This window comes from Manis javanica, chromosome 3, assembly GCF_040802235.1.
Source record: "Manis javanica isolate MJ-LG chromosome 3, MJ_LKY, whole genome shotgun sequence".
NCBI classification, from domain to species: domain Eukaryota; kingdom Metazoa; phylum Chordata; class Mammalia; order Pholidota; family Manidae; genus Manis; species Manis javanica.
In genome coordinates this window covers 128477949-128490408 of record NC_133158.1, presented here as the reverse complement: position 1 = coordinate 128490408, position 12460 = coordinate 128477949, and the positions used below count along the sequence as shown (strand labels likewise).

The 12460-nt window shown below is 42.2% G+C and overlaps 1 long non-coding RNA gene across 4 annotated transcripts in view; it reads right to left on the bottom strand.

Annotated features, from left to right (window-relative positions):
- Positions 1-143: 143 nt before the first annotated feature.
- Positions 144-12460, bottom strand: part of LOC118969184 (uncharacterized) — a 28290-nt gene continuing 15973 nt past the window's right edge. Inside the window, exons 4-5 of one of the 4 annotated variants that reach the window (XR_012129375.1) lie at positions 3789-12362; positions 144-1343 (exon numbers count right to left, since the gene is read on the bottom strand). This is a non-coding gene — a long non-coding RNA (uncharacterized lncRNA). Of the gene's footprint in view, positions 12363-12460 lie in introns of all 4 variants that reach the window. The other 3 variants (XR_012129376.1, XR_012129377.1, XR_005057098.2) reach the window with 3 other exon arrangements.

Sequence of the window (12460 nt, the reverse complement as noted above, 5' to 3'; positions counted from 1 at the left end):
GCTCTTCCTTTCCTGGAGTGTCTGACAGTGTCTCTTAAGCCAACCAAAGTGACGGCAGGACTCCAGGGGCAGCCCCAAAACTACCATGGCTGGTTGTGCTCTCAGCTTTCCTTCCCTTCTCCCCAACCTGGAATGAGCTTTTGCTCATTTTTGGCTCTTCTTTAAATTTTACCTCCTCTTCAAGGTCAGCTCAAATTCTACCTCTGCTTTAAGAACCCCCCACTCTCAGTGCTTTCTTTCCTTTTTTAAGCTTTTACCCCTAATGTCAAATGCTTTGATAATAAAGATACTTTAATTTTTAATAACTGGCTTGTCTTTCCAGTTGAAGAGTAAGTTATTTGAGGACGGTAATCAGGTCTTGGTTTCTTTTGTGTCCTCTCCAACAAATTTGTCACAGTGCTGAACTCATGGGTGATGAACGGTAAATACTTGTTAGTTGGTTGATTGATTCAGAGACATGAAAATCTTCTCCAGATATTTCCAATCTAGCATAGGGCATTTTCTTATGGCAGGTATAATCATTTAGGAAAAGTGTTGACATGATTATGCATCATTAAGCTCTAGCCCCTACACAGGCATGACTTAATCATTCTGTCAGTCAGGGTCCAGTGGGGGTGGGGGTGGGGGACCACTGAATGCAGACTTTAGAGTGTACTTGCTTCTGCACCCTGAGCGAGGAAGGCTCTGATCAAAACTCTTTTTATGTGGTTCTTCTTTAGGCAAACTTACCTTCCCCTTTGGCATCCCTCTCTATTTGGAACTGACCAATCAATCTGGCTTTGCAAGGGCAATATCATTGAATCAACAATTAAAGATTTGAGTGCCTTGAATAGCTTTGGTAGCTTTGAGGGCTCCCTCAAAACTGAAATAACCCAGTGATTTGTAGACCTGAGATAAACATAGTACCTAAAAGCACAATTATGATTTGGGGCTACAAACTGCAAACTAGTGAGGCAAACCAGTGCAAAAACACAGCTCAATCTTTCATGTACATAATCGTGTCTTACAGGACACTGTAGCCTGGAATGATGGTCTCAAGAGTATGTGGGTTCTGCTAACAGAAGTCTCAGGTTTGAGCCTGTACCAGAATTGTGAATGGAAACCCAGCCCTCTGAAGTCCTCCCTTTCTCATTGGTAGAGTCCCCAGAGTGGTTCAAATGCTCTTTGGGGCAGTACTCATGTTCCTCTCTTTGCGAACATGAACACTGCCATCACTCACCCTTTCCACTTATACTGTAGCTCTGCTGGGTGCTGTGTTGTCAATGCTTCCATTGATTGTTGGGTCCCACAGGCACTACCTGGTTGACCAAGTCGGGGCTTTCCTCTGACCTGGGATCCAAGGACTTGAATAGGTGTCATTTCCAATTAATTAAAAAAAAAGAAAACTGTTTATTATTCATTTATACACCTCATTCCATAAGAGATTAGAGAGAGTGTAATAAATGAAGGAAAAGATAAATAGCTGTGAAAATCAGGAACACAGGAGATTATAGGTAGGAAACTAATACAGTAAGATGTGAGCATAGTATATACCAAAAGGTGTGTTAGGGGTATATAGCTCTGGAGAGTTTCTAGATGTGGGATACAAATTTGGCTTAACAACTCCTAGCAGCCATAACAAAGATGGACACCAAACAGGAGCAGAATTTGCTCTGTTTGCATTTACAAACCAAGTGACTGTTGAAGAGAACGCAGCTTTTCCTGATGCTAAGAGTAACAGGAAGTATTTGCCCTTGGGTGTTGCTAAGGAAGATGCTGTGTCAAGGCAGTGGATGATGCCTTCAACAGCATCTTCTGTGAGATTTGTTTGTCCTTCAGTGGTGGTTTATAATGTCCTTCAATGTCAAGCTGATGGCTGTACTGCTCGCTAGTGTTCTTGTTTGATCCAAGGCTGAAATTTGAAATGTCTAGAGGAACTGACAGACTGCATGTTCTTCAAACACCCTTCCATCAATATTATTTTGGGTATGTGTTTCCTACCTGTCTTACCTTCACTGGCAGTTTAGCCAGTGGTTAAGCATGGAGGCTCTGGAATCAGACTCCCGGGAGTTTAAGTCCCAGCTCTACTACTATGACCCTTAGTGACCCTTAGTTTCTTTATCATGAAAAAAGGATAATGCATTTCTCAAAGCAATGTTATCAACATGAATTGAGATAATACCTGCAAAGTGCTGAGCATTGGGAGTGCTCAATAAATACAGTCTCAACACCCCTCAGGGAGATATAGTGTGCTTTTTATATGCCTCTTTTTTCCCTCAATGGCAGGAAGAGAATCAGAATGCCACCTTAAGGCATTGACTCCTTTTGCTGACTTCCAAAGAGGGTCCCTAGCCTGAGCTCATGGGCTTGACCCTTTTTATCCCCTCAGAATGGACACTTTATCCATTTGGCACCCACAGCAGGTGTTAAAGGGACAGCCCTATTTTCCTCCTTGAAGAGTTTTCAGACCTGAGTTTTTGGTTCTCACATCCCCCTTCATTCTTCAAGAAGTTCATCAGTTTTTTTTAAATAAGGAAAACCCTGGTTAGTCTGCCTTGCCCAACCTACACCCCTGACAGGGGCCCTGAGAGTATGCCTTCTTTTGAGACACTAGATATCAATGAGCTGGTAGACCACACTAGGGACAGAGAGTACCCTTGTGGCCCCTGTGTTAAGTCAGCACAGCACTGTCTGCTGAATGTGAACACCATCTAACTGCTACTGTCCCCACCATGGTTGCCAGCTTGAGTCACAAGCCAGTGCGGGCAGAGCCTTGCTGGTGTTGTAGCAAAAGGAAACTTCAGTATAATACTGATCATGTCTTTATTGATGATTGTGATACTTTGCTCAAAATGGATGGATTTTTGCATTAATTCGGTTTCATTAAAATATAATTTATCTTGATTACTGAGTTTGTGGCATTCCCCTAAACTTTGTGATGAAATTTTCACTCAACTGAGGAGAAATAAGAAAATGAAGGACAGCATATTCAGTTTTTCATTAAGTTAATTTTAAATAACAAGCTAATGCTTTTCTTACTCTTTTTGAGTTAAAATACAATTTATTAAAAAAACCCCGAGAACCTGCAAGAAATATCATTCATTAAATAAAGTAATGATGGTAATAGCTAATAAGTGGTAGTAGCTTTTTGAACATGTAATTTTGGGGCACCACTAAAATGTGGTGACTCAATTAAAAAAATAAGTAACTACTTACTTCAGGAAATCTTATCCATGTGTGAACCTCTGCTCCAGGAGCTTAGTTGTCCCTCATACCTAGGACAGACTAGGATGAGTGGTAACTGGAAGTCTGTGGCAGGCAGTGGGAGTTGAGGAAGGTGGCCGAAAGGGAAGTGGGCATGTGCTCAAGATAATGGAAGCATAACAACTCCAGTGTGTCCAACTAGGACAGGCTCTCGTGGATGCAGAGACCCGGAAGCAGGTGCCAGGAAATGGAAACAGGTGAGAATCAAGAGCAAACACTGAGTTGCAGCAGTAGAGTAGAGCATGTAGGAAGTACACATGGGCTTAGAGAATTCCTCTAGAGGCCTGGTTGTTCTCCATCTGGCATTTATTCCTGCTTTTTCCTCACAGTGCTTTAAATATACCAAGCAGCAATCTCAGGTTTCCGTAGGAGAAGGAAGATATTTTCTAATTTACCTTGTGAATTTATAAAACCAACAAGGAGAAGGATGCATTGAATATGGCACAATTCCTGGAAAGCTTAGAGTTACATTAGAGTCAGTAAAGAATTACAGGCTCCCATTAGAGTCAGTAAACAAATCCTAGCCATATATAGCAGGTACTCACCAAGGGAAATGATCACCTGGGCTTGTCGATAGCTTCAAGAAGATAAATGCAAGGCTGGTATTTCCATGAAATTGTAGTGGCTGATGAATGTTCCCTACCTTTGAATAAATGGAAATTTTATTTCTATTATTGTTGCTTATTATCTTTTTTTATTTTTTTTGAGTTGGAGATATATCAAGTTGAGATCAGATGACTCAGGTGAAAGTTTTAGCATTTTCATATACTTTGATAGCTGGGTCACTTTAAGGAGGCCACTGTATTCCCTGAGGCCTTGTCGTCTTCATCTGTGAAAAGGAGGAGTTGAACTTTATTAGATTTTCTTGAATTTCAAAATGTTATGATTTGTTATGACTTTTATGTTGACCTGGAGGGAATAGAGACGGGCTTCTATAAAGCATATCTTGTTGTCCCCTTTCAAGTTCAGAAAAATGCTGTGGATCAGAGCTGCCTGCAGGGAAATTTTCACCTTCGGTCTGGAAATGTTTGCTACTATGCAATTGCTTACATTATTAAGTTCTTTGGGACTATAAGAAGGCCATCAAACTTCTTTGGGCCTTAATCTGCTACATCTATAAGATACTGTTTTTTGCCTGTATCACAATCTTGATGTTTCCTGAATGAAAAAATTAACTATTTGTTTCACCTGTTAACACGAATGTAAGTGACAGGGCCTCTGTGAAATAGGGTTCGCTTGGCAGGCTATACACAACAGTATCCTACCCCACATTCTCCACCCCCACCTCCTGGGCAAATCTCTTCCACTCCATGCATGGACCAGCGTGCCTGAAATTCTACCACCTATTCTTGGCTTAGGGATTCCCTTTCCTTTTGGGCTGCTATTTGACCAGGGATGCCTAGATGTTTTGTTTTTCTTCCTGTACCAGTCAGGGTGGTCTTATTTATGTGTGTATCCAATCAGAAGTGCATGGCCTTCTTGCTAAGTGCTCCTGCTTTCTGGCATATCCGACCAGCACTCTACTGAGCAGACAGGCAGCATCCAGCTGGTCCAAAAATTTCAGCTCCCAGACCATGGCAATTTGCTATAGAAGAGTCTCAAAAGTTCCAACGGCCATAAAAGTTTCAAATAAAAACGCTCTCAAGAGAGGCAATTCAGCAGCTAATTCTTTAGTTTGACTGAGAAGTGATCACTGATGTTAGACTAGGTCTGATCCTGTTGCTTTGTGAAATGTCTTAAAACTCACCAAAGGATGCTTTGTCTACCTCAAGCTTACACCTTAGAAGAGATGAATTCTCAGCACTACTGTTATATCACACTGATGGTTTTATTTTTAAAAGAAGCTATTTTAAGAATATACTTTCTCGACTCAGTCTTTTTCTCAGTGATAAGATGGGGGTGGAAAAACAGTTATACTTGAACATAATATCTTATTTCCTAGAGGCAGCTGGTTGCCAATTTAAGCAGGAATACTGTAAAATAGCAGGTGGATATTTACCCACAAACAACAGGGAACTGAGGAGACAGAAGGGCCCCAGGAAAGAAGTTATTGTCGATAAAGTGATTAGCAACCTGAATTGTTGTCATGCAATGATTTTATCCCAGTATGTAGCTGAAAAAATCTCGACCTTTTCCCAACTCTTCCTTTATCAAAAGTAAAACCATTCATATCTCTGCTCATGCTTGCATTTGCTTTGGATGCTCGGGAATGGTTTGTTGGCTGGAACATCTCTGATGCTTAATTGATCCCATGTCACCTCCTCTCGGAGCCTTCTCTCACACTCCGGGCAGAGTTTGTCATTTCCTTCCTCTGCTTCCCACTCTGTGCTTATTTCTATTGTGGCACTGATCTTAGCATGTGGTAATTATTTCTTATATGTCTTAGTGGGCAGAGAACCTGGCCACTGGAAGGTTCTCAATAAATGTATGTTGGATGAATGAATGAGTGAGTGATGAAGAGTGAGCCATTTCTCCATCAGCAGTTGCCTTCTGAGCCACTGTCCACCACCATGGAGACCCCCAAAATTTGGTGCTAGGATGGCCACCCTGGCTCAGCATAGTCAAAGGACTTCTCTGGCCTATGTTCTAGAATAAGGCATTATTTGCAAGTCATAAATGATATGTTCTCACAGCCTTTTTCACAAGGGATGACAGGGTGAACTCCCCACCCAAAATTTAGCGATCCGTGGGGCATGGCCATCTGGCTTATTGAAACCACAGCCTTTGGTGAGGCTTGGCCACATCTGCCCTATGACCCGGGGCAGAACCTCCATGGGGGCTCCTCAGCCTGAGCTCCTCACCTCGAGGAAAGCTTGAGTTGTTGGGCATGGACAAGGGAGCGGATTCGGGAGAAGATAAAGCTGGCTTTTCTAGCTGGTCCAAAAGAAGTCTAAAGCTTATAACTAGTAACCTAGTACCTAACACCTAACAGACACTTATTAAATATCTTAGGATGAGTGGGTGAATGAATCCCAAACCAGACCTCATCTGGTGACAGACCTCATCTCACCATGAAACAGACTTTCACCCTCTGCCTCAGAGCTCTCAGGCGTCAAGTTGCCTGTTGCTGACTTCTCTGCTGTTGTAATTAACTAAAGGAAACTAGTGCCTGATTTTCTCTGAGCTAATACAGATTCCAGTGCGGTGTGTATGAGCAATGGTATTGGGTGGGTGTGTGGTCAGGGAGAGACTGACGTGACCGTGTGAGGTCTCCCCTCGGCCGTACTCCCTGAGGATTTCTCTGGGACTCCACTGCAGGGCAGGCAAATCTTAGAGCAGGTAAGCTCTGGGCCTCTGAATGAAGTAATACCAAGAGAGAGCTGATTTTGTCTGATGTTTCACTTAGACAAGGATAATGTGAGGTGAGTAGGGAACACAGAGGAAATACCACTGACATGAGGTGGACCTCTCCTGGGCCCTGTGATTGTTTAAGACGGAAAAACTCTTCTGCTCAACATTCTTTCTGCAGGAACCTCCTCCTCCAAACCTGAGTTTCTTTTGATTGTTTGCAACCCAAGGTTTAGGAGTTTTTGTGAAATTTGATTTTTTTGAGAAAGAAAATCCTTTTTATTATTTGATGAGAATTGCACATTTAACTAAAAAACAAAAACTTCTCTTACATGGCTGAGGCCCTGAAGACCACCAAATGAGAGAGACATGGAGCCTCAGGACAAATAACTGCACAGATTTTCCCACAAGGTTGACATGTTTGTTGATTGATTGGCTCATTTATTGCGAGTCTCTGTACAAAGCGCTAGTCAGGAAATGGAGATAGAAAGAGGGACTTGACTTGGACTCAGCTGTGAACGAGCTTATTTAGTACAGCAGGTAAAGTACAGATGTGAGTGTCTACTTTACACAAAAGGTCATAGCAAGGGCCAAAGACACAGGTGTGGAGAGCAATAAAATTACAGGGAAAGAGGGCAAGACTCTCTGTTGGGAAAAGCAGGGATGGGCCATGGAAGATGCGGGCCTTGAAGGATGGATAGAAATGGTGGGGAGGATGTTCTGTGACCAAGTGGGAAAGCAAGGATTTGTGTTTTCATTTGACTTGTGTACAGAATGTCCTATGAGTGGATGGAGAAAGGGAGGAAGTGGGGCAGGGAGACAGAGAGGGAGAAGGGGTGAGAGTAAGCAAGCAGATCCTCGGGACATGGGGCCAGAACCTGGCTTTTTGAGGATTAAGTCTCATCAAAGCCTGTCCTATTTCTGTCCTCACAGTTGTATGAGAAAATAAATTTCCTTCTGTTTAGGCCAGTTTGAGTTGAGATTTTTGTTAGTTGTTACGGAAATTATCCTAACTGATGATAAAATTTTATTGGAAAGAGAGATTGGAGCCAGACTGCTGAGGAATTCAGACAATAATTCAAAGACAATGTGGAGCCATTTAAGGTTTTTCGGCTGAGGAATGAAGTAATTAAAATTTTAAGAAGATTAATCTGGCAGATGTGTAGGGGATGGTTTAGAACAGGGAGGACAGTGACCGCAAGGAGGTGGTACACTCTCTCCAGTCACAGTCTCCACATATGGAATTACAGTGATTAGGGAATCCAGTTTTCACCTTAAGTTAACTGACATTTTGCATACTAAAATGTAAAATGAATCTGTATGGCGAAGGAGAAATTCTACATTGGCAAGCTTCTACTTGGTGCTTGAATTGATTTGCATGGTACAGTTTTTGTTTGCCCTGTTCTAATCAGATCTGTGTAATCTCAGATACCCTACACAAGGTTGAAAGGGTGATCTATGCCTGCAGGCTCCTACATGCAATAGACATTCTTTCTTCAACCAGGAGTTTTGGATTCTAGAAGTTTCCAGGTAGACTAATACTCGTGGTATTCATCAATGAACTTTTACAAAAGTTTTGAAAACACACAATAAATCACAATGTATCTTGTACCTTAGACCTGATTCTGCCACTTATTCTGTGACCTAGAGAATAATGAATTCACTGCCTTAAGCCTCAGTTTTGTCAGCTGTAAAATGGAGATGGTATACTGACCACTTGGACAGTTGTTGCTAAGGATTAATGAGGTAGTATAAATAAACACCAAGATATTTAATTGCATTTGCAGGTGCTGCCTGTTGTAATTACCAAGAGGCTGGGATTGGGAGAGTGACTCTCTGTTCCCTTGGAAAGCATGTCTACTACCCTGTCTAGACTGGTGGTTTCCTTTCTACAGCGGATACCAATTCAGAAGGCACTGAGGATACCAATGTTTCCTAACTGATTTTGAAAGGCAAGCAAAAGACATGACCAGTAATAAAGACACTTTTGGGGTATTTAATATTCAAAGGACTTTGATTTTAATTTTTGTATTTTCACAGATACGACATGAAAAAAAAGAGCTGATTGAGTTAAAAAGAAATTGAACCAGTTAACTGGAATGGGGCAAAATTAAGTCTTTTGAAGAGTGACAATTTAAAAGAGAAATGCTGAATATTGATTGTATCTGTGAATGTTATCTATGGTCATGTCCTGAAAGCTGATATGATACCTACATTCCCCTATGTTTGCTTTAATTTAATTTTAACCTAACAAGTTGTAAAAATCGTATTTTCTATTTAAACATGAGAAGGAGACTGTTCCTCTGGGTCCTTTTGGGACTTCCCAATAATGCCTAACCCCAGTACCTGGGCTTGGGCAGTCTTACTTTACATTTAAACTTTTTATTTTGAAATAATTTTAGACTTACAGAAAAAACTGCAAAAATAGTACAGAGTTCCTATATGCCTCTCCCCCAGGTTCTTCTAATGTTAATCTCCTACCTAACCATATAAACATGATCAAAACTAAGAAATTAATATTCAGACAATCTGGTTAGCTCAACATTGACTTCATTTGGATTTCCCCAGTTCCTCCATTAGTGTCCTGTAGTTGTTTAGTTGTCCTAAGAGCCAGCCCAGGACCTCACGCTGGAGGGTCACAGCTCCTTTGTGTCTTCCAGTTTCTAGGAGTTTCTTCACCTCACCTTGTCTTTCATGACCTTGACACTCTTGAGGAGAACTGGTCAGGTGTCTTACAGATTGTCTTTCGGTTTGGGTTTGTCCGATGTGTTCTCACGGTGAGATGGAAGTCCTGCCTTTTGGGCAGAATACCAGAGAAGCCATATGCGCTTTTCATGCAGGGCGTCGTATCCGGGGTTCACGATGTTGACGTGTCTTATTGCTGGCGATGCCAGCTTTGATGGTGTGGTCAGGGTTCTGTCTGCCAGTCCTCTCCATTGTAGAGCTACTATTTTCCCCTGGGTTATGCATAACTATCTTGAGGGAGATACTCTGAGATGACGCAAATATTCTACTGCTCAAATTCACCCACGCCTTTCAGCACCCATCAACCTGCATCTTGCCTGCAGTAAACTATTACTGTGGTGTTCTGAGAGTGATTTTTTTTTCTCTTCCCCTCACCCTTTCTACATTATTTATTGCAATTCTTCTGTGAGGGATCATCTTGATTTTGATAATTACTTGATAAAATTTACCTATGCCTCCCAAGGAGCATTTTCATTTTAAAAGGGATACTCCCATAAAAAAAAGAAAAATTTTTTTTTTGCTTATTATAAATGCAATACATAGTCAATACAAAGAGTCAAAGTTAATACAGGTTAAAAAAATCCATACACTCACTTATAGACAACAGTGTTATTATCTTAGAGTCCATCTTTCTATATATCTTTCTATGCACATATATGCATGTTTAATAAAAAAGCAGATTAAGCTGTGCATCCTAAATCTATTTTTTCACTTAATGATACATTGTGGACATCTGCATTGCAATAGATACATTTCCATAGCATTTTTGAAGGACAGCTTAATACTCATTAAATGGATGTGTCATGATTTGTTTAACCAAATCAGTTATTATTAAATATTTTCATTGCACTTTATCTTTTCCCTTTTACAAACAATAGTGTGATGACTATCCTTGTACATCATCTCTATGTATAGAAAACAGTAGGCATCCAGGACAGCAGGAATGTTTATTAAGCTCCCACCTCGCCAAGCACGCAGGTGTGAGCATGTCCTTATTTCAGTTCATTTAACCTCTGACCAGCCTTGTGCTATGGCTTTACTGTACTCCCCGTGTCACTCACCAGTGTTGAAGTACACATGCAATAATTTGTCCAAAGTTTCATTCAGCTAATCAGTGGAATCAGGACCTGAACCCAGATTCTGTTGACATCAAGGACTGGCTCTTAATTGCTGCATTATATCGACCTTTTTAATTACTGCCTTAGGCAAATTCCTAGAACTGGAATTTCTGGGTAAGAAAGTATGTACATTTTAAAGACTTTTGATATGTACTATCTAATTACCTTTCAGAAAAGCCACTCAAGTTTCATTCTACTCCCTGTGCAAGGTTGTGTGTGTGCTCATTTCCCTAACACATGGCAATACCTGCTTTTATAATAATAATAAAAAAGCCGTCTTTGTTAAGGAAGGTTTTTAAAGGGGGCTGTCCACCTAGCAAAGTCTGGTGTTGTGGCTCTTGGCTTCCCAAACTTTCCCTTGGCTTCCTGATCCAGAAATCCAAGGCTCTAGGGCATGGAGCTCTACGAAGACAGTTGTTGGGTAGGTGAATGAGTGAATGCACACATACGCCTGCCTGTGAGGGTGGCCTTTGCCTGGCCACTCCCAGCCCCAGTGGCTTTGGAGGAGATCTCAGGGAGTGGCCCCCACTCTTGCCCTGGCCTTGATGAGAAGAGGGGCCTTGCTTACTTGAGGAGAGAATAACCACCATCCAAGGGACTGCCTTTTCTTTCCCCATCACACACTGGGATGTGTACAACTGTCTTCCTTATCTTTTTATACAAACGTGATTTCTGGATGAGCAGAGTTTTGAATTTAGTCATTTCCAAGTAAACTCAGTGCAATTCAGAATTTTCTCAGCAAGTTCAGCTTTACAATTCCGTCACATTCAAGTTAAAACACCCCTTCAGGTCTTTTTCTTCTTCCTCTCCCACCTCCCTGGGGTGGATTCTAATCTCCTAGATAGTCATGCAGTTGCCCTGGTGTCTTTGGCGGAGGACACTGTCTGGGCTTCCATCTGACTGGTCCTGGACTTCTGCTGCCCTTCCTCTCCAGACTCGGGCCCTTGCCCCAGGCAGCCTGTGGGGCAGCCATGGGCTTCTCAGGGCTTGCCGCTCAGATGCAGCCTGCGGGCCTCTGAGGTGCTGTGTGAACCAGACCTCCCACCTTCTTCAGATGGATGAAGGTCTGTCAGCATCGCTTGTCTGTAGCTTTTTTGTCCTCTGAAGAGCCCAGGGCAACCCTTCTTTGTAAATACATTTACGACTTGGAAAAACATATTTTCTCAAATCCCATGCCTTGATTTTGATTCAGAAAAATCTGTTTCTTATACCTATTGCTGACTTTGAAATATGGGGGACTATAGAGCTATTGTTTCAGAGACTCATGGATAGATTTTTATCTATGCCATTCACACATAAATGCAACTGCACATTTCTCTCACTTGGACTCATGTTGTCTACACAAATGTTCATTTTGATATATGAATGCGCCCTTGGCATTCATGGATTTAACATTCCCGGTTTCAACTATTTGCAGATGACCCGGAAGATTTATGAGTTGTAGCAATTTGTTCTTCTGTTGAAGCACAGATTTGAGTCGCATGCTGTCTGGCCACAGTGGTTGGGGAGTCACTCAGCTGGTGTGTAAACTTAGCTGACCGGCCAACATCCTTCTTTTGCAGGTTCACCATTTCTGTTCCTGTTTACATAGTCCATAATTTTCATTAAGCATCTGATTACAATGTTTTAGTTCATTTCACTGAATTTGATGAGAGAAATTCTGTTATGTGCTATAGTAGAATTCATGAGTCTAGGCGTTTGACAAGTACTCACATGTTTTCCTGGGGCATCTAGGGTCTAGTGCACTACAGGGCTTCCCCCATTGCCAGCACAGGCCCTGTCCACCAGGAAACGGTGTGCTGGCCGCTGTGCTCCGTGGAATGCAGGAATGTAGGAATGCGGGAGTGGCCGCCTGACACCTGGGAGCAGCCAGCGATCCCTTGGCCCCTTTGTGCAAGGTGAGCAGCAGGCGTGGGAAGCCTGCAGGCTGGGTTTCTCCCCTCTGAAGGCAATAAAGTGGTCACATGCCTGGGCAGGAAGGAAGGCAAACAGGTCAGGAGGGCTGGGGCAAGGGGCAGCATGCAGACTCCAACTCCAGCCTACTCCAGCCCACCAGGAGAGTTGTG